Source organism: Rhipicephalus sanguineus, unplaced genomic scaffold (assembly GCF_013339695.2).
Source record: "Rhipicephalus sanguineus isolate Rsan-2018 unplaced genomic scaffold, BIME_Rsan_1.4 Seq312, whole genome shotgun sequence".
Taxonomy (NCBI): Eukaryota; Metazoa; Arthropoda; class Arachnida; order Ixodida; family Ixodidae; genus Rhipicephalus; species Rhipicephalus sanguineus.
The window spans coordinates 1-27798 of record NW_023614996.1 but is presented as its reverse complement, the minus strand read 5'-3'; the positions used below and the strand labels follow the sequence as shown (position 1 = coordinate 27798).

The 27798-nt window shown below is 44.8% G+C and overlaps 3 long non-coding RNA genes across 3 annotated transcripts; 2 read left to right on the top strand and 1 right to left on the bottom strand.

The window, feature by feature from the left end:
• The first annotated feature begins 1720 nt into the window (after positions 1-1720).
• On the top strand, positions 1721-10532 carry LOC119377002 (uncharacterized). Its single transcript, XR_005180724.2, has 3 exons — positions 1721-2016; positions 3784-4001; positions 8815-10532. It is a non-coding gene; the product is annotated as an uncharacterized LOC119377002 (long non-coding RNA).
• Positions 10533-13468: 2936 nt separating this feature from the next.
• Positions 13469-22684, bottom strand: LOC119377001 (uncharacterized). The gene is made up of 3 exons (XR_005180721.2): positions 22450-22684; positions 18576-18714; positions 13469-13635 (listed from the first exon to the last, which is right to left on the bottom strand). It is a non-coding gene; the product is annotated as an uncharacterized LOC119377001 (long non-coding RNA).
• Positions 22685-26294: 3610 nt separating this feature from the next.
• On the top strand, positions 26295-27076 carry LOC119377000 (uncharacterized). Its single transcript, XR_005180720.2, has 2 exons — positions 26295-26843; positions 26942-27076. It is a non-coding gene; the product is annotated as an uncharacterized LOC119377000 (long non-coding RNA).
• The last annotated feature ends 722 nt before the right edge of the window (positions 27077-27798 follow it).

The following is a 27798-nucleotide window of genomic DNA, read 5'->3' as shown; positions in this document are numbered from 1 at the left end:
TTTTGAGCGCGTCGATACGCCCAGCAGCACGCCAAAGCGCCCTTCGGAACGCAGTACCTGTGCGTACGAAGGTTACATGGAGCCGAAAGGCATACATTAGCAACTGGCACCAGTAAGAACAATTCACGAGTGAGTAGAAGGAAAGATAATCTTTTATTGACAGTCAGCAAGCGGTAAAAGGCCCTTGTTCAGACATCGTGAGCTCGTAAACGACTAGCCTTCGCAGTACTTCAAAGAGACGAAACAAATTAGATGACGTTTGTTGCCCGTTTCCACCGTCAGCTAGCGCTCACAATAACCAACTTGTATTGTAGGACAGGCGTAAAGCATCAGCATTTTTTTTGCTACAGTTTCAGTACTTGCTTTCAACGAGTACGCCTGAAGACCCCCGGGTTTGTTGTTATTACAACATATTGCGGTCAGGCTGAGAATACCAAGCAGGTTCACGCAAAGAAATCACATTATAGTGGATGCCTACAGAATGGCAGAAAACATGAGCATTTTAACACGTGATACCGATGAAACGACCCATAAATGGGATATATGCAAGGCCTCAAAGAGGTGCAGAAATACAGAGAAGGGAGAAACGATTTTCTATCCCGGTCATTCTCCTATTGTGACATCGCCACTGGAAAGTAGGCTTCATCAACAGTCTGGCCAAGTCGTGCTCATGCCATCGCATAATTCACTCGTTCATTTGAGCCCACCAGACCTTGCAAGTACAAGTGAAATATGAGCTTTGTCCACTCGTGTTAGCATACAACTCAAAAGCGAGAACAGTGAAGTGTGATATGTTAACGAGGTCAGAAAGCAGAAAGAAAAACGCTGAGCTTGAAAGTACGTGTACCTGCCATCGTCGAGGAACCTGTGGAAACTGACGCCTTCGCTGGTATCGCAGCTCCTGCGGCACCATACAGTAGCACACCGACTGCCCACCATAATTGCAATATGATTACATCGGTGAATTAAAAAACTTTCATGCGTATTTTAGACAACATTAACGATAGAATTCGCAAGAAAACGGGGAGCAACAAACCAGCTGCCAACCATCGGACGATAACTGCGCATATTCTGCGCGTTATCTGCGGCACCCGAGACGCAGCGGCGCACTTTTTGCGCTTCGTCACTGGTCACAGCGACGGTCCGCTTGCTCGCTACCGCGCGCCGGCCGTCAGCGGTGAGCGACAAGGCAGAGATGTTTTCAATCACTGAACAACAAATTTACTCATCATTCAAACATTACTTTCAGTTACACAAGAAAAAGCACTTTTATGCGGCAATGATAGCTGTATTTCTCTTAAATGTTGCTTTTATTACGGCGCCTCTGGCGGATTTTTTTGGCGTTGCCGAGGGCAGATTTGAACGGAGCCACTATGGTTTGTTTTTTAGCTGCGACGGGGTCGATTTTTTCGCCCCCCTTCGGCGATGGCTGGAACTTGAGACTTTCCGAGGCCTGGTTACGTTGCCTCTGCCGCCGTATATTTTGAAATGAAGATAATGATGCCGATAGGCTGCTGACAACTACGAGTCTGTTGGAGCAAAAACTATTACAAAAGATTGATGACGTGGTAACTGGCAAGGCAAGGCCACTTCGTATAAACAGCAATTTGTTTATTGAAGTGTAACAGTAAGCAAACAACTAAACTTCCTTATTTCAAGAATATTTTAATTTGAAGTTTGGGCCCGACGTGGGCGCCCCAAGGAGGTTGCGAGCGTCTAGAAAACGTACAAAATCCTTTTGTGTTCGACGGCTAGGTACCTAGGGAGAGAATCTCTAGGGATTTTCGATGGTGGCGCCGTCACATCTTGGCGGAGCTTTCTGGAACGCCGCCGCGAGTCATGCAGCACATGCAGCTTTCGTCTTGACAACCATTTGACAACGTAGTCCGTGAACCGGTGTCCCGTAGCGACTTCGTCGTGACTGCCTCAGAGAACGTCTAGTACTGTCTTTGCTTGATTGACGGACGTCGAGGGCGAAACAGAGCGAAGGTGCTGCAATACGCTGCCTTGCCACAAGTAAGTAGCGATCTAGTTCTGCTCCGCTAGTCTGAAATGTCGGCGTACCTGTTACATTTACGTATCAGAGAGCGTGATCATATAACTATGCTGCCGTTCTTACATTGTGGATACGGAGCGTGATAAACATTTCGAACTGCGGCACAAGAGGTTCATCCACGATCGCTGCGCGAGCAGAAAAAAGTTTTCTGCGAAAGAACCGATCGTGTGTTTTCATGCACTACAGCCGCTACAGTTCGACATGATTAACTTGCACCAACTCGTCCAATGTTCGGCTTTGCGTAATTGATAACTGACACTATTATTAGAACAGTTTCTTTGCGCATAAAAGAAGCCTGATTGCCATGTCAAAGAACACATGGCTCTCACTTTGTGGCAGTTTCGCAGGTGTTCAGGTTTGAATGTCGAATTTGCTTGCATTATGAAGTGTCATCACGCTCCATGTTTCCAAGGGATTGCAGCTGCTTGCAAGAGGAAGCAGGCGCTCTTCGTTCGCTAGTTTGATACAAGTGCCACAGTTCACCAGACAGCACTTCAACGTGTTTAGTGCGCTCGCATTTGGTGTTGGTTTGTAAAAAGCCTTCTACGAATTGTAAGCTGAATTGTAAGCGTACTGACGGAAAATTTAAAATGAAAGACGAGAAGCGTTCACTCTTTTTTTGTACAGCGTATCTCATATGCCTGCTTAGCTGCCCTTACGTAAGATTATGCGCCATGTAATGCTTATAAGGATTGTGAGAGTGATACTTTTGAAGTAGTTGCAATAAAAACCAAATGTAAATGAAAAAGGTATGACTATATACACAGCAGGATATATGCATCTTTATTTAGGGCATGAACAGCAAGAATGAGGTTAGCTCAAGCAACCAACTTTGCAAAAGGCCAATGGGTGCACAGTCTAGCAGCCTTACGCTTCCTGGAAGACCCTTGTGTAACATTGCTTGTCACTCACACCAGTCAAACTTGCTTATTGAATGAACGTGTCGTAGGCTAGACTGCTCTTCTGTCTGCTGTATGCTACAATAACATGGCAAACATGCTTTCTGTCTCCCCCGGATATAGGATTACAGCAACATGCAAGGGTGCAGCCGCCACTCTGGTGCAGTAGTGGTACTGTCCATAATGCACTATCCTTTCATAATAGCCCGAAGGTACTAGCCTACACATGGTGTTATCGACACTTGGCTCAATGCACAACCAAGGTCTATTGAGAATGTAATTAAGTTGTACCTTCACCATCCACACTTGATGTTGAAAAATTTCTTCTGCCTACGTACCGTAATATCCCGAGCAAGCGCCCCCTCCTTTTTTTCTGGATATTTGAAATATCTACAAATGGGACCGAGCAAGTGTTCCCCCCCTGCCTCCCGCCCTTTACACTGCTCCATTCCGTGTTTTTATTCGCGTGACAAGGGCTAATAACGACAACAAATGCATGCCTATTCAAAAACGCATTTCATTGGAAGCACATGCGGCTCTTCCACCTCCATATTGAATTTTGATCCGTGACCGAGCAAAGGCCCCCCTCCAAATCTTGTCCGGTTATCTTTCACCGTGGGAGTGGTGCTTGCTCCGGATTTTACGGTATTGAGTTAAAACTCGATCTAACGAAGTGGTGAGGACACTTGAATTATTTCATTAAATCAGGAAGTTCGTAAAATCGAGAAGGGGATTTTTTTGGCTCTTTGAAATCTAAAATTGTAACATATAACAACAACCAAAAGCTACCAGGCCATTGCTCTCGCGATTAATCTAATTGCTGCGCAGGTGAAAAGTCCGTGAGGCCGGCCTGAGGGTGGCTCTGACATGAGGCTCCCTTGTCGCCTATGTCCAGGTGATGCAAGCCAGAAAGACCATTACATGAAGCAATGATGGGCGATACATGGAGAACGAACGAAGTGATTGTGCGAGCAGGCCAAGTCAGAAAGTTGCAAGGAAGCTATTATTGCAACGAAACCAGCCACCGCCGCCTCTAGCACCATCCGGTACGTAAGAATGCTACTGACTGCTGAGTCCAGTGCTCCATGCAAGGGCACTGTGGAGCGTCCAGCCTCATCAAACTAATGCTATAGGGCTAAAGCGTTAAAGTGCACGCTTGAAGAAAAACCCATGTCTGCAAAATAAATGGAAATCACCACTTTTTACGCATTTATTTCCAAGAAAACTTTGTTAAATCGGGTTTTGTGGCCGAGCTAATTCATTAATTTCAGCCCTATGGGTATTTGCTGGGAAATCACAAAATACGTTGTGAGATCAGGAACTCCATAAAATTGTGTTTTGTTCGATCGAGTTTTAACTGAATTTCATTTCCTTAGGAAGCTACACATTACTTATATGTCTCTGCCTCTAGTCACAGAACTATATTTAAGTTGTCCCATGGGCGTGTGATGAATTTAAATGTCACGAACCATTTCTTTGCAATCAGGAAAGTTACCTGAAATCTTGTAGGGTGAGCGAATTATTGTAAACATGCAGGAACTTTCTTTTCTGTCCAATACTTCGTCATTGAGGGACCATTGCAGCTATGTGCTGTCATGCTGCAGCTGCAGTGCGTTAGCAGTGTTCAGACAGGCACGTTGAATCCTGTTCCATGGGTCAGTGACCCTGGGATCAAATAAACTGTTATGAGTCACTGTATGGTACTGATGATTGCCTTTAATTTTCCATTTCATAAAAGTCAGCTGGAATGATATAGGGTGAGTGAATCACTGCGGAAATGCAGGAATTTCCTCCTCTGTCCAATACTTCATGATTGAGAGATAATTGCAGTCGCAATGCGATGGCACTGTTTGGAAGCTGCTTTGAATCCTTGTCCAGTCTTCCCGTTAAGGTCCATGTTCAACTCTCTGGCATTTGGAAAAGCCCTCAGCTAATTGTGCCTTCAGTAAAAAAAAATTAAGGAAAAAGTGAACCAAAGCAGACAGGTATAATTGGTCTAGAAAGTGTTCATTTGTACCACTGGCATAGCCAGAGGCATAGCCCCTTTGGTGTTGCACAGCTTTTCGTGCTTTCCTTCCGTCTGACTTTCTCAGGAGACACAGACAAATATGATCGTCACGACCCATAAATGTCTCTTCGATCACGGCCAGTACCCATAAGAGCCTTGGAGATTTCTCGTTCATGATAAGTACGTCGTCTCCTACTTTTACTACAAGCAGTGCCATTGATGTGGTGAGCTGATTGTAGCTGTAAAATATATTCCTTGTGCCATCTCTTCCAGAAGGCATCAAGGCATGCTTTTCTTTGCCTCCAACGTCTTTGTAGTTCATCTTTGGTCAAAGTAGGCTTCGTCTCTGTGATCTTGTCATCGGGAATGGAGACTGACCTTCGACCAATCAGACAATGAGCCAGTGTAAGCCGTGGCTCCTCCAGCTGACTTGGTATTACTGTCAACAGACAAGAGTGTACTATTGATTAAACTTCTGTCAGCACGGTCTCTAATTCAACATAGTTCAGCAAGGCTGTCTTCCGGGCCTGTTGTAGTACTGTCTTTACTGTACATATCAGCCGTTCCCAGAAACCGCCCCACCATGGGGCGCAATCCGCTATAAACTTCCATTTAATTCCATTCTGCCTGAAGTACTGAAGTATGCGTTCATCTCGGACTGACTCACACATACTTCTTAATTCCTTTGAAGCTCTGTGAATGGAGACAGAAAGCCATATGGGTCGTACATCTCAGCTTCTGCCTTTAAAACATTCCTCTTCGTTGTCTTCATGGATGCTACGAGCTGCATAATATTGGAGGTGTCAAGCCTTTACACGTCATCTTCAGGGTACTAAAGAACTCCCAGTAATTTCTTGTTCTTAGGAACTGTTAAACGAATATCTTTATTAATGCCTTCTCTTTCTTCACTGAGATGTTGAAGACTTGTGGAATTTGTCGTCCATTTACGCAGATGCATTTCTGCTTCATTGATAACATTAGGTGCATTATTGCAGACCAGCAAAGCTGCTTCCGCTGTGTCTGCTTCGGCCACAATGTCGTCGACATAAAACTGGTGTTTCAAACCGCTGGTCATCTCTTCGTGTTCTCCCGTGGTATTCTCAAAGTGATGATGAAGAGTGGCACTAAGAAGAAACGGGCTTGATGCGGCTCCAAATGGCACACGATTCATCCTCCATACGTGCGCGGGTACTTCTTCTGCAAAACCATTTTCTTAATATTCTCATATCGCTTTGTCATACATGTCAACAACTCTTGGTCTTTGAGAAGCCCCCATCGGCAATGGAGTCATGATACGGGCGGTCCTGGCAGTTACGCCACATAAGAATTCGTGCCAAATTCCTGCATTACTTGCCCTGCACTGATAAAGCATGCATATCTGCCATGTGAAGGGGCATGAGTTATTTGGCACTTCGAAAGGGTGGTAATTCTGGTTAGTTGGTTGTCCTGTATCATAAAAAACAGTGCACAAACGGACAAACGAGTTGTCTCTGTGTTCATCCATTGTTTTTGCACTGTTTTTTACGAGTTATTTGGTACAATGTGGATGCACTGATAATGCATTTCTTCTACGGGCATTATTATTTTGACATGCCTCTAACAGTTGCAATAGAGGCTCACCCAAGTGCAAAGTAGGGGGGAGTGAAAAGTCTTTATTGTGTATGGGCCTCTGGTTGAACTTTGGCTTGTACAGTGCCCTAGCTCTCTTTATTGACATACAGTCAGCGTAACAGCACCAATAAACTTTACCACTTTGTCTTTTTGCAGACTGCGGGAACACCATTATCTAGATTGGTACGAAAAGTATATTTATGTAGTCCTCTAAGAATATCATCTGAAACCTGCTTGTGGTTACATCAGAGTGTTTACAGGTGCTTGAAGCCCTTGAAAACAGTTGAAATTGAAAAGCGCATTTTCACGGCCCTCAAAATCCTGGAATTGTTTTCTTTCTCGGAACATGCTTCAATTTCTTTGCATATGGTGTCTAATATTGACTATGGCAGCTGCAATGTATAGGTAAACGTTCATCAGGCCAACTCCGAGGGCACATGCCGTACTCCTGTTATGGCTCCCGCCCTGTGTTTAACCTGCCTTCACCACTGTTCATCTTCTACCATTCATTTAATTTCCTCACCTGGTCTACTTCCTCTCAACTTTCTTCCTGGTGACTTGACTTCACCTCCAGCACTTGTGCTATTTTTTTTCTCCTCTATATCTAACTCTGTATCTAACTCTATATCTAAATCTTCTAGCTCAAACAATGTTCATGTTGAAGCACAAGGCTTATAAGCGCACATAAAACGGGGACCGAAGATAAAAGAACTTGACAGGACAGCGCTTAGGAAACAGATATAACGTGGATGTGAAGTTCACAGCGAGAAACAAGTTGGCACGCTTGTGCCCTAGGGTTAACAAACCGAAGGAGTTAGGTGGCTGTACCGTGAAGCATCGAAAACCGAACCAATATGTGGAGTGTAACATGAAAGTTGTTTATATGATTCCGATTTCTTGCGGTAAGGTATACATTGGCCAATCTGGTAGGTGCGTAAATGAACGTCTTATGGAACACAACGCTTCCTTGAAAGCTTCAGCCCATTCGCATCTCGCAATGCATTGCCGTAAATGCGGATGTTATCCTGTTTTGCATGAAACCGAGATACTGTTTAGGCATAAAGATCAAGCAACACGTGAAATAGTGGAGGCATTTCATATTAGAAAAAGGGGCCCTGACTGTGTTAGTCAACCTTCCATCACGTTACACGATAAGGAGTTTGACTTTCTTGATAAGTGAAGATTGTTTGTATCACTTTGCTGTGTTCATTGTTTCTGGTCCCGAAGGCAGTTAGGCCTCTTGTTCGACTACGCATGTGCAATTCGTTCTCTTGTGTTTTTAAATGTTATTCTGTTCAATAAAAATTTCAGTTGTGAGTTAAGCGCTGTCCTGTCAAGTTCTTTTATCTTCGGTCCCCGTTTTATGTGCGCTTATAAGCCTTGTGCTTCAACATGAATGTTCACCAACTAGCCCAACTCACCGTCTTGCTCAAACAATGTCCACCGTCCTTATGCAGCCAAAGCTTTAATAAAGTGCTGTGTGTGAGCCAGACACCAATTTTGTATTCTTAATCTGTAAAGCTAACGATATTCATTTGGAAACATTGTTATTGCAAAAAGCTTCTACTTGGGATGCTGCTTTATATCCTTGAGAAACTTTCAGTAGTGATTTTAAAGTCCCTTGGAATTGGGCTATCGAAACCTGTACAAACCCTGCTACCTTCTCAGCCTAGAGTTAAAGGGACACTAAAGAGCAAAACGATTTTTCTCATATTAGTAAACTACTCTTTCGCAATACCAAAAACACCACGCTTGCTGTGAGAAAACACGCAAAAACAAAATGTGGGTGGTGACGCCACCTTGAAGTTTCCGCACCATTTGCCATGACTGCGCCTACTAGGGACTACGTAGATCCTAATCGGTAAAAATGAAGTACATTGTCCTCTGAGGGTGCCATAGACTTAACATACCAAGTTTGGGGTAATTTTGTTGAGCCAATGGTGCCAAAATACGATAAATACACTTTAAAAACCGTGACGTCACGTGGGGAGATTTTGGCATGAAACTTAAAAAATGAAACTTTGAACTTGACTTTCTCCTCTATTAATAAACCTATGATGGCGAAATTAATGACATCAGTGTTCTCAGAGCGCAATTCATCCATCTAAACCGATTCATTGTTTTTCTTTAGTGTCCCTTTAAACTAATGAACAGTTTTTGTGATTCACATTTATGAGAATGAATGCAATAGGGTTTTCAGCTGTACTATAGTGTGCAAAATACAACCTTTATTTGTGCAGGTGCCCGTGCTGCAAGTTCAGTCGTAACCCCTGTGGAGGGGGACCGACCCCATGGAGAAAGTAGGGGCTGACGAGCTGCGTTTAAGTATGCTTTGCTGGTGCTTTTAGCTATTTCAAAAGACACAGGAAGTGGCCCGACATCACTTGGCCATAGGCTGCTCTTCCTCATCTCAATGAGCATAGCTCTTGGAACACTGGCACCGCCAGAAAACTAGCCATAAAGTTCAAGGTAAAGTTTTTAAACCATGTACTTTTTGTCATCTCATGTGAGCTGCCATACACACATAGATGAACCTTTGTTGTTGCTTGGAGGTAGACTTCATGCTTCTCTCCCAGCAGCCCAGCTCTCTTCTCTTTCTATTATGTATTACTTTTCTTTGATTTATGCTTTAATGACCAAAGTATGCATGCTCACTCCCTGCGTGTGAAGGAGAAATGCACCGGTGTTTAAACACCATAAAAGGATGCAAAAAGTTAAAGGACCCCTTGTGACTTTTTTTACTGTAATTTGTAGCCTTGTGTCTGGAAATGCCGAAATTGAGTGAGTCATAAATGCTCTGACATATCGTATAATTAATGCTAGTGTGTCTAATTCTGGCCACTTTCAGCTTCATTTTGAAACACCCGCCTGAGATTGTAAGAAACTACTTCCCCACAGCGGGTAAGCACCTAGGACATTGTGCGCTAAAGGTTTGGTGACATTGACAGCGCAGTTTTCAAATCGGGGGCCCCGCGCGCGATAAAGAATGAAACGATGTGGGTGCTTCGGTATGAGGTAAGCCGGTTAAGTGCATGTCCCCTCAGGAAAATGAAAAGCATTCCTGGCTTAAGCAGCCAAAACCACCCTGAGAGCAGCCCGACAACTGAGCGAGAGGGACGAGAAACAATAGCCCTCGTCAGGTGCCAGTTGTGGTATTGTGTGCATCCTGTCCATCTTTTGTGACGTCAACAATACTGGCTTTTCTTGTGGAACGTCACACGGGGCCTTCATCTATTTCATATTAGTGGAGGTGTCGCGAGGTGCTGCCAACTCAGATGAGCACTCACACTTACTTTAAAACCAAATTAAAATATCTTAAAGGTAACGTTTGCCACTATTAATCGGCCAGAAGTGACCACGTGTGCAGGACAATCAAACAACACAAACATCTCGAGGTCTTGATTTTACTGTCAGGGGCCCTTTAAACGGAACTAAAAGTATGCAGAGGGGACAAGAGCCGTACGGGTCCACCCTATGTGTTTTTAAAAGCTGTAAATGATTTAAAGTAGTACTGTGTATTCTACTTTAGGAGACCGGTAAGCAGTCATCATACTTGCAGAAAAACTTTTTTTCATAAAAACGTTACCAAGCTTATGTTGAATGCACTAATCTTTCTTTGATGGAAATGATTTCAGTAACATTATTTTGTCACTGTATAATCATAGCGGTAGCGATCTTGCCATGCTTTCTTTTGTTCTTCAGCTTTCGAATAATAATCTTCTATGTAGGAGTGTGTTTTCCCATCAGAGACTGATGCTGGGACTGTTGGTACATAGTTCAAAATGTACGTAGGGAAGGAGGAATTGTACAAGCACAGACACCCAGTGTGTGTGTGCATTCCATTACTTCCTCTTGTGTAAGACTCCTTGAGGCTGAGTGTTGTTCTTTCAAACTCTTTTAGTGAAATTGTATGAGCTATGTTTATTGCACAAAAATAAAGCAGTCTTTATAACTGAAATGTTGACTGTCTCAAATGAAATAATTTCACTTTTCACACAGCTTAAAATTTTATTTAACTACGAAACAAAAAGGGGGCGCCGACCATTCTAAACAGAACATTTATGACGTTTCGACTTCCAGCATGGAAGCCTTGTTCACGATGAATACATCATCAGAAGTGGCTCGTTTTATTTGGAAGACGAAACGTCATAAACATTTTGTTTGGACTGGTCTGTGTCTCTTTTTTATTTCAAATGTACCCTCCTAGTCAGACTGGATTCCGCCATGATCCCGACTTCAAATGTCATTTAACGTACCAAGTAAGTGCTCACTGAACAGCAACATCTTGTGTTGACAAGTGTGTAGAAGACTAGGAGTGGCACAGTCATCATTAGGATCTATTCAGCGTGTTCTAATAAAGGAAGATGTCGATGGAGGGCTTCACCATGGGGACAGCGGCTCATCGTTTTTTCTTCAATTGTGTCTTTCTCCATAATACATTGAGAGCCAATCTTTGAGATAGAGACTTAGGACAGAAAGCTAGGGCTATTTCTGAAGTGTAGTAGCTTGTAATGTTTTAATTGTCATAATCTTTCACAAGTGGCAAAAATTGATTTTCTTAATGAGTGGGACCTTTAATCTTTGTATTTGCAATAACAAAAATCACAATTTTTTTTGCAATCACACAAAAAAAAAGGTACAAAATCGAATTTTTGAACTTCGCGCCGAACCCTACTACCGGTCAGTCAGCATGACGTCACTAATCGATTTTATTTTTTTTTTTATCTACGGCTGGTTTCTGCAGATCAAAATGTTACGAAGCCTCAGCGAGAGTGGAAAAGCGCGAGACTATCTTTGTTCCACACCTTGAGCTCAGCCAAATAACCCAGAAGTATGTTACACAGTAATAAATGTTTCCCATGGAGAAAAAGTTCTCTATTTTATGCATTTATGATTGGCGCCCGCAAATGACGGATCGATTGAAGGCGCTTAAAAATCGCGATTTCGGTTTCGGTTTCTGATTGCGTGAAGCGCCACCTGCTTCCTGCTGCAAGCGTCATGGCGACTTCCTGTTTACTTTTCTGGCTCCAACGCGTGCGTTCAACTTCCAAACTTCTGCGCTGTTCTTCGTGACATTGTGAAATCTATATGGATATATACGTGGTGGTCATATGTAGCACCACCCGGAGCATCAAGCACCAATATTTGATATGCGACACTTTGCCTACTGGTCGTCAGCAGGTAAGCAAAACGCCACTGCATCCTGCACAAGCTTGCGCGGCCCGCGTGGTAAGGCGAATATGTAGTGCTTCTACTGCTACCGCTGCCCTTGCATTTGGGAATGACGCTTTTCTGCTTTAATATCGCGTTAACTATAGCGACCAAGGCCTGCGTGTTTAATGTGGAAGAGCGTGAGCTGCGCATACACGGACTTTAGAGAATAGACGACGCATCGTGTTTTCTGTTCTCGTTCGAAACATGTCCTCAGTTCTCGATCGATTTCAACGAACTAGAACTTTCTGTCCGGATTTTTAAAACGATATCGCATTTGTTCTTCCGCATGGTCACAAATAGGCACCACATGGAAAGAAGTGAGATTGTACGAATGAAATTGCTCTCCAAGAAAAGGTGGACAGAAATATGGGCTTCAGAGCTGTGTGCATAGATTGCAATATTTAAAGTATACCAAGACGATTTAGACAACCTGTAGTCACATGAACCTGGCCACACAGCATTTGTACAGAATCGTCTCTCGTCTCAGGGTATCATTAACGTGTATCGCTCATCCTTTACAAGTTAAATGCGGCCGCCGTGGCCGGGATTCGTTCCCGCGCCCTTTGGATAACCACACCACCGCGGCGCGTCACTTTGATGGGGTCCTTCTATGCCAAACGTCCGCGACATTGCACTCGTACTTCTCAAGATTCTGTTCTAAAAATCGTGGCCAAGCTTTTTTGTGCAATATTCGGCTTCCTTCATGAAACTGTCATTGTAAGAAAAATTTTTTCTGTGTCCTTGGGAGGGATTTGAACGTTGCCATAGTGGTTGCTAGAAAAGGAATGGTGATTTCTTATTTCCTCCCATTGCGTCCGCTATTCAGTCTCGCGATATGCTTTGTGGTGAAGCAAAAAGGCCATTCTGAGAATTTTTAAAAAATTCTACAATGTATATCAACACAATACAATAACACCACATGCCAGGATAGTTGCCAGTAAGTGTGTCAAAAAAGTATGGAGGTCGATGACCGAGAAGTTTCAAAGAATAAGGGGTGTGTCGAAAAAGTATGGCGGTCGATGACCGAGAAGTTTCAAAGAATGAGGGGCGCAAACATAGAAAAATGTGTAAATGGGGTGTCGCACCACCCATATACACAGAAATACGAATAGACCACATCGAAGTCCAAGTACCAAATTGCCAGACGAACTTTTTTTTTTTTTTTTTCGATTCAATTCTGCCAAAGACAGCATCTGAATAGAACCACCTCCTCGCCTTTGTCGCCAATAACCCAGACCATTAATCTTTTCAAGCTGCCTTGCTTAACATTGTATAATGTACATGTATTAACAACTCTCCTCTGTAACGCTATTTGGAATTGAGAGTGAGTTAAAGAAATGCATGACTTATGTTCAGGCACATGCAGTTTGGTGATGCAGTCAAATTAAAATTGCACTTGTTTCGAAGGGTGTACAAAGGAAATTCGATTCTGAAAGTTTAATTATAGTGATTTTTGTTTTAAGTGAGAAAAATTTATGTTGAGCATGTGCCGCGTCCTTGGACGGCAGCTCGTAAGTCCGCTTCCTTGGGGCAAGGGAAAGATGCAACGGCCACACAAGTGGCAAGATTTTATGCTGCTTTGTGTATTTCTATGCTTTGACAAGCATTCATAGGCTTTCTGCAGTGCCACCAATCCGCCATGTTTCAGATGGTTTGTTCAGAAATATACTGTTATAGTATAATAAAAGTATATAGCAAACACTGGGGATACACTTTAATTCTTTTTTGCAGCTCCCATAAACGTGACTCGCACATCCGCAGGTCGTCCTTTGGCTGCATCCCTTGGAAGCACATAAAATGAGCATTGCGAATGACGCGTCTACTGCTTCCTTGTCATACAGGAGAGCCTGTAAAAAAAAAAGTGAGAGCGATAAATATATAAAAGGACAGTGCCGCCTTACAATTACTGTGCTGAAGTGAGTGCCAACAAAAGCTGCACTAAGTGCAAGGCTCGTTCTTAAAAGGTGTTAAAGGGGTACTGACACGAAAAATTTCAGTTGTTTTTTTTTTTGCGTCAAATGCGAGGCCAAGCCCTCAAGAGCCTACAAACGGTAGTGCTAAGCGCAAGTGCACCCTGAAAAAGTAATTACAATATGTTTTTAAAAGCTAGTTTCGGTTCCTACTGTACCCTGATGTCACAACACGGTATGAGCTTCTCGTCACGTGCTTGCACAATATATAGTGACGTTTCCACGGCTGCTCAGCACCGTGGCTCCGTTGACGACGCACAAGCGGCCATTTTGAACGTTTCGCTGACGCACAAGTGGCCATCTTCGAAGTGTTGGTACCTGACGTCATCACAACTAGCCAGACTGCTGCGTGAAGTCACCAGAATTAGTACTGTAGCCTGACGTCAAGCTAGTGTCGGTGTCGGTAGGTGCGCCATGGAAAAAGTTACTTTCACATAAACATAAAATATCTGATCAGCCTTTGCTGAGCTTCACACTTGCTCAGAGGCGTCTCTGCATACAGGAGATTTGTATGGCGGAGTAAACTCACCTTCAAAAAAAGGCGTCAGTACCCCTTTAAGCGCCGGTTACACACACAAGTCAAAAGTTAAGTATAAAGTTCGTCTTTGAATGTGGCAGTTAGTGAAGAGAAAAAAAAAACTGGGGGCAGCTACGTACTATTGGCGCGAAGACTGAGGAAACAAAGCTGGTGGCGTTCCCCTCCTCCTCACCCTCTTTTCCCTTTCCACCCCTTGCTATAGTGTACTATTAAAGAATATGCTATGCCTCACCGGTCTCCCCTCCTCCTCACACTCACTTCTGTTTCCCTTCCCTTTTCCATACTATTGGGCATGAGGCCCACCACTGGAAAAGCTGGCGCCACTGTCAACGTGACAGATAGACATGATCAGCAGTAGCATTGTCTGCTTAGGGAGCACCGACATGTGCTGAAAACAATATTTTTGAATAGCACCTGCGCTGCAATTTTGACTAAATGAGGAGTTCTCCCGCTTCAGCTGAGCACTTGACAACACTTGAAAGCACAGCAATATGAAAACGTGAGCTTAGTAACTTCGTAACGTACTCGTTACTATTTCGGAACTGTAACTGCTGCCGGCCAATTCGTCTGCTGAGCGCCTATTTAACGTATAGGTGCGGACGTATTCACTAAGAGAGGCAATCTTTACGATGACAGCTTTGAAATGCAGCTGTTGCTTAAATTCCACAAGAACTTGTGGAAACTTCTCCTTACAGTAATCTGTGCGGTAACTTTGTTTTCAAAAAGGAATGTGCTTCTTTCGATCGGCAACTGTGGGTACACGTTTCTGTAGTTATTAAATTTTTCCACGAATGAGGCTGATCTTGAACACTTTCACATAAACGCTCGCAATTCTCGCGGCAATTATACAGGTTGTGATGTTTCTTTATGAAGAGCGTTGATGATAAAATCTTTTGTGCAGTCACACTGCGAAAAAAGTTTGGCATATCCCTCGCCTTGTGGGAATCGGTTCCATGCAAAGCAGTCAGCGAGTAGCTGTGCGTGCTGCATTTTTTGGCTTTGAGCCAAGGAATACAAATGTAAAGCTTATTAGACTGCTTGAAAAGCAGAGCTAACACTGGAACCGCCATTAAAATTATCCCGACATGATGCCTGAATCATAGGAGTATATAAGTATTGCTTATTGCCTTGTTATAAAATTAGATAGCCAGCACTGCAACCACAACTGACCTTGCACCGACATTACGCCTGTGTTGGGTTTTTTTTTCCGAAATCAGTTTCAAGACCTGGCGTAGCTCTGTGGTAGAATACCTGACTGCCACGTTGAATGCCTGGGTTTGATTTTCTGCTGGGGTCCTGATTTTTAATGTTTGAATTCGTTAGGTCAACGCTGCTGATATCGGTTTTTCTTAACGCACTCTCATTTAAATTACCAATGTCTGTTCTCGCCGTTCCTGGGTTGATATATACTGTCAGTCACCCGTGGCACATACCCGCATACTGCAGCCCGTGGTATACGGGTGTGTACCACACGTATGTAGAGGAAAGGGTTTGACGACGTATGCGAAAGGATTTTAACATTATTCATGTCATGACCAGACTATCGTGTTCGTCAAATTCTCTTACCCTCCGATGCCAGTTTTGGCCCACACTAAGTTAGAACACCAGATGTAGGTAGCTAGATAGATAGATAGGTAGATAAGTATACATAGAAACGTTCAAAGTGCCTTTGGTTCGCTAAGAAATGCTTCACATTTAAAATGGCTTTACCATGTGTCACGCGAGTTAGAAGCCATCACATCTAACTGTCCAGGCGACTTTAGGTAACTATACTCTTGCCAAGGTACGATACATTTGTCCAACTTATTCTTCTTAAATCTGTACTTCACGTAAAATTGTCATTTGGGCTAGAAGTTTTATGTAAATATATAAACATCAGCTTTATAAAATTGTTACTTGGGATTCCTGCAGCAATAATGCAGTGATTAATATTTATGACCATGAAGTAACAACAAAAGTAACGTCCGTTACTTTTTTTCGGTAAATGTAATGGTAACACGTTAACTTTTTAAGAGGTAACGTAGGGCGGTAACGCGTTCCTTTTTTGTTAGTGTAACGGGTAACGTATTTAGTTACTTTTGCTCAGTAATGCCTACAACACTGACAATTATAGATGCTTATTTATGCTACGGCTGCGTCATCGCTTAACTGAGGCTTCATTCTCGTATGATCTATTTATTTATACAGACGGACCACTGTAAGAGTATATTTCTTTTGGTGAATTCCATTGGCAGATTCGGAGCACTTCCGGTAGCAGTTTTTCTGCTCCATTCAGAGCAAGTCCGTTCCATTGGCGGATTGAGAGTGCTCCCTGTATGTTTCATTGGCAGATCTGGAGCAGCTCCCGCTACTCCTCGAAAAGCGGCGGATTCGACCGGAAGTCGCAAGCTCCCAGCGCGTGCACGCAGAGCGCGGCGTACCGCATGCGCGATGCAGTGTGCTGTCTGACCGCACCCGTTTTCTCCGCTCGCGCCCGTGAAGGCGAAAACGGCGCAAAACGCAAGGAATGCTGGGCGCTTGCGAAGCAAATGTGCGCTAGCGGCCCCTACCATTTGCTCTGGCGGGGCCCTCGTGTTCCATTGACAGATTTCCTTCAGTTGCTCTCCGCCGGAGTGGAGTGCTCCGGCGCAGAGTTCGTCGGCCACTCCGAATCCACCAGTGGAATTCACCATTCAGAAGCGTGAAAATCTGGGCCGGCTAGTTCATGTTTAGGTGCGAGGAAACCAGCAAAACTCAAAAACAAGGACGATAGAAGAAGGCACATTCAAGCGCACACCATCGCCGGAAACGGTGTGTGCTTGAATGTGCCTTCTTCTATCGTCCTTGTTTTTGAGTTTCGCTGGTTTCCTCGCACCTAAATTCACCATTAGGGATTGCCCACATTTCATGCAAGAAGATTGTTCGGGGATGCCCCATCACGGCGACCGCTCGCAATGTGCACTCACTGTACAATTTAAACAGATAGCGCCTGTAAGCAAACCTGTGCTTTCTTTTCATCCAAAATTATTATTTTGATTGTAAAAACTTCTTTCGTTTGAAAGTATCCACAGAAATGTCCGTTAGGGCTTCCACGTGATGTTTTCACAGAGCGCCGATAGCGAAACCGATGAGGAGTGCGCCGGCATTATCCTACCTAGAACGCAAGTGCGGTGCATCCGATAAGAGGACGACTCCATAACTCCTCGCCTCCAATACTATACAAGACTGTTGTGCTATGCTTTACGCTCTCCGCTCCTCCTAACATCACTCCTTACCCTCACTTCCTTTCCCACCCCGTATTATACTATACTATGCAAAGCTATGCTATGCTAGAAGCTGCTTGGCACATATCCACTTTTTGTGGCACATACCTGTAGAGTTTTTGCTAACACCTCACAGTGGAACTTCTTTCACAAGTAACCATCGAATGGCTTCTTTGAAGGAGTTTATTGCCTCACGAATCAACCGCCCCAAAAATTTTTTAAATCCGTGCGTACGAGCGGAGTTAGAGGTTTGTCGCACGCTGTAATTGCTTTCTCTCTCATCCCAACGAGCGCACTGGAAGCTAAGCAGGGGAGGGATGGCACAGGGGAAAGAAGTTACATCATCTACACGTCATGACTTGGTGCACTTTTTCTTTTTCCTTTCGAACGCATCGTGAGTGCATGCGCAGGCACGTGGCACGTTAACTATGCAGCTGACGATGCTCAAGTCAGCTGACAGCCCGTGAATTTGGGTATATGGCATAATTTGTAGAAAGAAGAGGGAACGATTTCTAGCTGACTTTCAGAATTAATGGTAAATTCCAGGCCTTGTGCTGCGCTATAATGTTTGGCTTGCGTGCTCTCAGGAGCCTCGACTACCGATCGGCAGTGTTTTCTAACAATGCCGAAAAAGTGTTTAAGGGCCCCTTTTAAAGAACTTCGCTGTTGAAAAAAAAAAGGAAATAGCAGGGGGACAAGCTAGGAGAGTGCTGCCCTCACTTGTTCCTCTCCTAATTCTTTCTTTTTTGATAGTGCCAAGTCACCAAAATATTATGGTTTGTTTAGACGATGATTGCCTAGCAGATAAATGCACACACACATACAGCAGAGGAATGAGCAATTATGATCGAGTTAAACAGAGTGACTGTTAATATGAGGCTGCTGGAAACCTGCTTTCACTTGTGGAGCTGATGTTCAGCCTTCATTTCTGTGGTTGGTGCATGAAGACTAGGACTGTGTTTTGTTCTATCTAGCACAACTGAGCAACCTTGTCCCAGTGCATGCACGTGGCCCTGTTTACATGAAAGTGTGTTCACCTTTGCAGCTCGCAGATGTTGAACAGCTGATGGCGCAAGGAGAATGCCAATATCTTCCTTGTACATTTCAAAACAATTCTTGAACATGTAATTCCCGTCCAGAAGTGTTGCGTCCTTTAGTCATCCTACTGTGTTGCTCCTGAAATGCAATAAAAAGTACAATGTGAAAATTTGCTCTGGTGTCTCTAATTAAAGACATTATTCAGACTGCATGTTCAGACTCCAAAACTTTCATATTGACCAAGCATATTCACTGAACCAAGTGTGCAAGGGGTCCAAGAACAAATAACTTCCAAGATTGGCAACATTTCAGTCCATAATCAGAACAGGCATTCCAACTATTTCTCAAGGTCGTGAATTAAAACCGTGATTTGTGTTAAATTTGACAACAGCAGCATGCTTGGGCACATGGTGCATGTTGATGTTGGGCAGCAGCTCGTTATGCGCAGTTTTTAGCAAATCTTTAACATTAATTTTTATGCACATGGCTGTTCAGCGACAGCGACCATACGTAGTAGTGTAATAGGGTTTCACTGGAGAACAACGGATGCCCCACAGTGGTGGGGCTGCAGATGTTTACAGCCAGCCACTTTTGTGATGTGCAGAATGCTGAAACGAGCAAATACATTTGTTTTCTCAACAATGCCTGTGCATTGATTGATTGTGCCACTTAAAGGGACTGACAACCAATTTTTAGGGCACCTATCTTCTTTAGCGCAATGGAAAGCTAACTGGTCAGATTGTCTAGCCATGGAATGGTAACGTGGAAAACGCCGTGAAACATTTTTAATCAGAATTTTTCTATCTGCGGCGAGTATGAACTCTTAAACACACTTGACAACACATGCTGCAAACAATGAATCCGAGAGCGGTTTGTGTTTTAGCGCGAAGCTTTACTGCGCATGCGTGCACTCTGCGCGCATGCGCCGCGGCTGGACATGGGCCACTGGCGGCTGCGAAGGCAGCGCCGCTTTTCACCATGCAACTTCTTTTACCTCGTAGGCAGCATAGAACTGAGCGGGGATAGATAATAATATGCATACTCTAACTTTGAGGACCAATTATGGCGTGCATGACAGCATCACACTACGTATACGTACAGAAAAGTGACTGACTTCATAATCCAGCTTCAAGGCTCTTCCGCTAAGCTGCGCAACATAGCGGTTTTTGTTACTTTTAAGCACGATTTAAAAATATAAATCCTACTCGCAACGCGAAAAGGATGCCGGAATCTGTCACTATATTTCACGATCTTTTCATTTTTACCAGGATCTAATAGCACGTTCTGCCCAGTTGTCGGTCCCTTTGAAGGCCCCCTGACAACACAACTTCAAAGCCGAAATCTTCTGTGTTCCATTCTCCCGCATACATAGGTAACTCAAACCATGTATTACTGGTGAACATAGTCTTAAACGCATTTTAATATGGTCTCAAAGGAAGCGCAAGTGCCCGAATTGGTGACAACTTGTGACCACATTATCAGTATGATGCATTTAGTGGCTACTCAGGCCCACTGATAATTCACCTGTTCTACGAGCATAGTCGACATCAATGACGGACAAGCTTGCAGGGCGCACAACGAGGGCTATCGTCATTCACCTCTCTTGCTTTATTCTTGGGCTGCTTTCTAGGTGCTTCTGGATGCTTACGCCAGTGGTATTTTAAACATTGCAAGATATAAACAAGCATTCAAATAGTGGTGAGGTTTTTTTTTGTTCCCAAGGGGGGCTGTGAAATGGGTGCCCTGCTGGCAGCTGTACTTTAGTAAACAAAATTCAACAGAAGCTCCCTCGTCAAGTCACCTGCTCAAGAAACTCAACCACCTGAACGGAATGGAGTCACTATTTTAGCACTTTACTTCTTCTCATGCTGGTAATAAATTGCTTGTATCTAAAAAAAAAAGGATTTGGAAAAGTTTCCAAGTCACTGTGGTATGTGCGTAAGGTGATTATGACAGTGTACAGCTTCATATTCGTTGTGTGACTGTCAGCAGATTATCTTGGAATATCTCTGCTAGGTACACAACAGTGAAGTTGCTAAACGAAGTTTGCCACCTAAACATGCGGAATGAAAATAATGCTTATGGAGATTAGACGCAGCAGTCTCTAATACAACATATGTGTCACTGCTGCTGGCCCTGGAACAACTGTAAAATAAGCATTACAACAGCTGTAACTTGCAACAGTATAGTATAATAACAGTAATAGTCACGGAACTTTTATTTGGCAGCGAGCATCGCCTGCCTGTGTTACAACATGCTCCGTGTTGACATGAGCTGCGTGACAGTGTGTATCGCAAATTTTTTTTTTTTCTCTGACACCATTGATGCCCTAGCTGAGCTGTGCGCCACCAATCTAGCAGGTGGTGACTTGTAAAGCTGACACATCGTGCAAGGCTTGTAAGCCATCTGGCAAGCGGGGTTGCTTCAGCTCATTGCTGCAGTGGGCATCTTGCTCTCGCTATCCACTCAACCTTCAAAACTGGATAGCACAAGATTGAACAGGTCCTGTGCATCTGTGTTCCTTCCAAGTCTTGTTCGATTTCCCATTATGCAATTTTGAAGATTATGAGCCAACTAGCCTATCAACGTATTTTGTTTGTTATCCACCCAACGCCCGCAGGATCCACGTGTCTGCGGCTGTAGCTTCACCCCTGGAGACACAAACACTTTGCCCGAGTTTAGGCTGATCGGTGATCGTTCCCATATACCTTTTGTTTGTCCGCATGCTTTTGGAGATGGTCACCGTACAAGAGAATATAAGAACAGCTGGTAGTGTGGCGGCACATTGCAGAGCAGATCTTCCACACACTTGGTCTCTGTTGCCTGACGGCGCGTGCTCGATGGAGCTTGACCTGTCGAGTGCGCGTGACGGTTGGCTGTTTGACAAGTTGAGGAGGCAAAGCAGGGTCGAGGAGGGTGTCACTATAATTGCTTGCAGCTGCCTTGGTATGCTGTGCGTGGCTCAATTCATGGTGCAAATGATTTGATGATGATGTAGAATAAATTCTTACAAAAAATTTCAAAGACAGTTTCAGGGTCCCTTCAAAGTCAAGTTTACTTGGCTCTTATCCTATTCGAAATTATCTTTCGTGAATACTTTGTACAATGATGAGGCTTACATGTCTAGTTTAAATTCTTTTATGTCTCCATTTTTTTTTGTATTAGTAAAACATTGGCGTTTTTCCAACTCTGTTACATTCGAATTTTTGCATCTTGCCGTATGACCGTGTGCGGTACGGCGTCACTCTCTGCGTACCTTTGCAAAACAAGGCGGCTGAATGAACGGCTTGGGCACTCCAGACAAGCGTGATTCATACTGTAAGACATGTTTCGGTACATAAAACTAGTACAAGTAATGGCGAAGTTAACGAAACATCGCCCTGCGCACTGTTAGAATAAAATGATAAGTCGTTCTTTAGCTGTTTCTTTTTACAAGTACCAGGTTTTCAAACGCCCCAGTCGGCCAACAGGATTATTCATTACCGCAGTACAACGAATCTAAGAACTTGCCTAGGATTAACGATAAGGGAGTGCCCTTACTACTAGTCGATGAGATAATATCAGTAGTGGTTATCACTTACGCAAAGCCGAACATTGGACGAGTTCGTGCAAGTTAACCATGTCGAACTGTAGCAGCTGTAGTGCATGAAAACATACGATCGGTTCTTTCGCAGAAAACTTTTTTCTGCTCGCGCAGCGATCGTGGATGAGCCTCTTGTGCCGCAGTTCGAAATGTTTATCACGCTCCGTATCCACAACGTAAGAACGGCAGCATAGCTATATGATCACGCTCTCTGATATGTAAATGTAACAAGTACGCCGACATTTCAGACTAGCGGAGCAGAACTCGAAATAACAGAGATCGCTACTTACTTGTTGTGGCAAGGCAGCGCATTGCAGCACCTTCGCTCTGTTTCGCCCTCGACGTCCGTCAATCAAGCAAAGGCAGTACTAGACGTTCTCTGAGGCAGTCACGACGAAGTCGCTACGGGACACTGGTTCACGGACTACGCTGTCGAAACGAAAGCTGCACGACTCGCGGTCATCGTCGTCGGTACAGAGACAAGAGACGAACGCGCGAACATACATGCACACGTGGAACAGATGGAAAGCCGACACCGGCAGGGTTGCCAGGTACTCGGAGAGCTACCCGCCAAATTTCTGCCCAATAATAGCCCAAAAAGTAGCCAAACGTAATTTATAAAAAATAGCCCAAAATAGCCAAAGAGAGCAAATATAGAAATGGGTTTCCATTTATTATAATTTATATACAGAGGGTTAATACATGTCTCCAGTTGTGCTGCTGCTTGCAAGATCGCGTGTGTGGTGCAGGTGGTAGAAATAGAAAGGAAATGTCACTTTATTTGCTGGAATTTCTGTTTTCTTGTTTCTTATTATTAATTTGTTTGTTTTCTTTGAAGTGACGACACAATGTGAGGATTGTAGTCAAAGGAATGCAGAACCCCATGGAGGAGACGAATGTTTTTAGTGGTTGCTCGTTTGTTATTTCATGGCCGCTACATTTTTTTATGTAGCGGCCGTGGTTATTTAAAGCGAATAACTAAAGCTAAACAATGCGGAACACATTCAGAGCATATGTTGGAATCCATATCAAGCTAAGCTAAAGTAAAGCGGTAAATTATATCCTTTAATATCAACGGCGATGCGTAAAATCTGGTGATAGTAGGCATAGCACAGAAAAACGTTACGAGGCTCCAAGTTACTACGTGTGCGCTATCATGTACACTTTATATTTGAATCCACAGATTTATTCGCCGTGAGAAGGAACAACTCAGCAGCATCGCGAAACCCGGCAAAGGAAGCTTCGCCTTAATTGTAAGGGAACAGATTCGTTATTACTGACTACCGTAATTGCCTAGTGGAGGCTGCTGATACCTAAAGAATGCAAAAGCACAGGTAAAGGATAGTAGAAAGAGTGAAGTAAAGATAACTGTGTACGTAAACACTTGATTCACAACGAACTTGAGGCACAACCACCACTAAAGAGCAGAAAAGGCACTGGAAAACAAGCGTTTGGAGCGAAGGCAGGTAATAGCCCAAAAGTAGCCAAATAGCCAACGACAAAAAATCCCGCCAAGTCCACAAAAATGTAGCCCAATTTGGCTATTTATAGCCCAACCTGGCAACCCTGGACACCGGTCGACCGGTCGGCGAAGCGAAGCGGCGTTCCAGAAAGCTCCGCCAAGATGTGACGGCGCCACCATCGAAAATCCCTAGAGATTCAGCGGGTGCAGCACCGTCGTCCTCGTTTTGCTGGTGCCGCGCGCGCCCGCTGCACCGGTTCCCTCGTTTTGTCAAGGTGCAAGCGTAGTGCTGCACGAGTTCTCTGCCGGCCTGCACTCGCTCAAAAGGAGGTGCAAAGAAGTGAAGCTTGGCGCAGACGACGCTGCGTGTTGTTGTTCAGGGCGTGCAAAAGCAAGTTAAACTGCTGACTCTGACGGGTAATTTTAGCCACGTCTTTTCGGCAGCTATTAAGGCGGACCTTTTACATGTCTCGTGAGCAGAAAAATTCACCGTACATGACGGTAATATGAATGATACAAAAAAAAGTAATGTGGCGCGATTCGCGATGCTGCTCTCTCAGTTCGCCTTTGCGAAATCGTGAAGCTGATGCGATAGGAAGTCTTCTAGAAATACTTTTGAGTTTAAAAATGTATTCATCAGGTGAGCGTGCGTATACATGTGTCTTAATGGTTTACAAGAATTGTCACATTCGTTCCCTATAGTCTAGCGTGAAGTGGCGACGCCAGTAAAACCCTTTGAACACAAATTTGCGAGCATACACTTTCCAAGATAGCTGAACATTCGCGTCAAGTCGTCTTAGCGTCGGTCAAAGGACCTCAGATACTTTCATTTTTTATTGTTGTATGGCCTCGCGCACGCTTTCATAGAAGGCCGAAACCAGCGCAATTTTTCGCTGAACCAGTAAAACGCCTCTAGATAGTCTGAACAGTCTCTTGAAATTACACTCATGGAATCTGCCGACGACGTTCTCGTACCCGGGAACAGGAGTTACATCTTCACGTACCAACATGCAGGCGACAAAACACATACACCGTCAAACTATGGTCCCTAGTCAAACTCCTCCTCGGAGTCGCTGTGAGGATCGCCGTTGTCCGAATCGTCCTCGCTGCAGAGTCGAGCAGTTCCATACGGCAGCTACGAAGAGTGCCACCGCGGCAGTGTTTTGGTAAACAACACCAGCGATACACGCCGCGTCGGCTGTTCGACCAACACGGCCTGCTCTTGCATCTTCGGTGGTAGCCGCCGCGTGGTAGTGTCGCCAGTGTCGCGGCTGCACCGGCTGCACCTGCACTTGCTGAACCTAGAGTTACTGTATATGCTACCTTTAGGTAGCAGAGTTGCGCCTCTGATAGAACTCGCCGCTCGCGCCACCATTCGCCCAGCGCGCTCACGTGCGCAAAAAGCATCCGTTTTAGGGAAAGCCAACTTCACGGCCGCGCGGGTGCTGGCGATCGCCGCGCCATCACCGTTGTATCAAGCCAAATCAAGCCGTCCGGCGAAGCGCAAGACGGTCCAGCTGAGTTCGGATTGTTTGTCGTTGTTGTGGTGGTGTCTTCTGCTGTCCGTTTTTGCGAACGTCTGCGCGGCGCAGCGCCCTGACTCAGTGTTGCGAAGTTGCGACAATGACAGGATGCTGCGCTCCCCACTGCACGAACCGACAAGAGCACGGAAAGGCCTTCTTCTCGATTTCATGTGGCAAGTCTGTCTCCGTCGTCCGTCGCCGTCTCAAGTGGCTGCCGCGCATGAGACGTCAGAAGCCGGCGATAACGAACAGGATATATATCGCTTCTCTCTCACCGGTCAAAGGTTGACTAAAAATCGAACAGGACAAAACGGGACAAAACGGTAAAAATATGCGCGAGTGACTGTGTGAACGAGGCGATGTGTATGAATATGAACCTTACAGGTCTATCAAAACAGCATGATTCATTCCGACCACTGTGCGGCATAAAAGTTGGAAGCATGACCGAGTGTTTATTATATGCCACATCTACCTAGACGTACGAGAAATTCTCGTTAGCTTGCGCTATTTGTAAAACACAGTGATAATTTTAGCACTTGTTTTCTCGATTCACTTAATCTTTTGAAGTGCTGCATCGAAAACTACGTGAAACGAATAATTAGGCTGAATTTTAATTGGTCCAGAATCGTGACCATCGCACTTTCTCTAATTGCCATTTAAAACAAAAATATTACGATAGTGTTCCATCTCCACCTGTTCCATCTCAAATTATTGTTTCTTTGAGCTTTCCATTCTTTTTTTTTTTCTTCGAATCGAAAGTCATTGCGCCAGCGGCGCGTTATGAACGAACGAGAAGGTGCACGGAGCCGCTGGGCCGAGAGGACAGCAGCAACAACAGCAGCCGCGTCGGCTCCTACATTCCAGAGAGGCGGCTTTCCTGCTTAGCGTGGATGCCACGGCGGGCAAGATGGCGGACCTATGCGCAACTCTGCTACCTAAAGGTAGCATATACAGTAACTCTAGCTGAACCGGCGCAGCACCGCTTCGCACCGCCGCGGCACTTTTCAGAACTAGTGCAGGCAGTGCAAGCCAAATCGAAGAGACCTATAGACGCTATTCCCATGCTGGCTGAAGCGCGATGCATTGCAGCTCCCATAGACACTAGCGCCAGAGTTCCCTCTAGTAAGTATTGTAGGAAACTCTATGGGCGCAGGGATACGGCTTACACTATAGATACGGCAGTGAGCCCACTGCCCCCCCACCTACCGTCTCCTGCCAACCGCGCGCAGGAGACGCGGCCAGTCCCAATCAAGAGTAGTTGGCTCCACATTATTGTTGTGATCGGAGCGCGGTGGCTTCCATCGAATGTAGGTTTATTGAGCACGAAATGAAAGCAAGGAGCAAACGGTAGCCCAGCAGCTTGTACCAACGTTATTCATGCTCGTTTTCTTCTTCCCGAATAGGGACACGGAATACGAAGCGGTGGATAGGGACGGTTGAACTGGGTTGAATGCTCGACCGCCGTGGCTTTGACCTCGTCTGGCGCAATCAAACGAATGGAACTAGCTTGAATTGAGTATGTTTTCAGGCGGGACACTTTCTAACGCGTCTGAGCAATGTGTTTCGTGATTAGCGCCGATTAAATGGTAACGAATGGCGATAAGATTAACAAAGCACCTTTTAGCTGGCGTATTGGTACTTTGGTCGCCCGTCGTGTCGAACGTACAAAACCGCACGGACTCGGCGGCAGCAGCAGCAGGTACGCTGTCAGACAGGCGTGCATCACCACACATTTGGTGAAATGAGTGCTTCGGCACTATTCTCGAAACTTTTGCGCATAATTCCTGTACCTTTCAGATTATGGTCAAGCTTGTAACAAGACTGAAGAGTGCAGCTCACTTGGACCCGAATTCTGGTGCCACCCTGAACACCGCAACTGCAGCTGCAAGGGAGTTTTGCTTTGGTTCGTCAGTCTGCATCGCTGCGCACAAGGTTGTTTATACGATGAGTATTTTGCTCATAAACATACTTTCTTAGAGATGTCCCAGTGACAGTTTCTCGCATTTGCTACTGTCGACTTAATGAGTAGCCTACCAGTACGTTTCATGTTGAGCAAACCATAAGGTTAAATAAATAAAAAAGAGGATCCTTATGAGATGAGAACACGAAAGCGTTTCTTTTGGCCACGTTGTTGTTAGGTGCGGGGGTTGCTGCAAAGTGGCGATGCCGAGTTGAATGATGCAATGCGAAAACCCGAATAGTGTTATAGAATGTTCGGTTCGTTGAGTCAAAATCGTTTGCTCCTGCTGTGTGCGATGTGCCCGAATCCTGGCGGGAACACGAGCCACACCAATTATTTCTCCGTGAGCGTCTTTCTGCACGTACCGCAGTCTTCCCAACCGCTTAGCCTACGAGACCATCGAGCACGTCATTGCTTGGCACAATCATGTATGGATATCCAACGCGAAACGTTAGTATGCCGAGCAGGTCTGCCATTACCAGCCCTACTTGAATTTGGTGACTTGGGTGTAGAACATGCACATTTCAATTTATTCTCGTCTCGCGAGTCCTCCTTATCAAGGGAGCGCTTCGCCGACGAGTCATCCGCGGTCGCCGACATCAGACTAGCTGCAGTGCTGCTGCGACACTCCTCCACGAAAGGCCAACTGATACGGCGGACTATGGCGTGCTCCCTTCGAGTCGGGACTTTCATT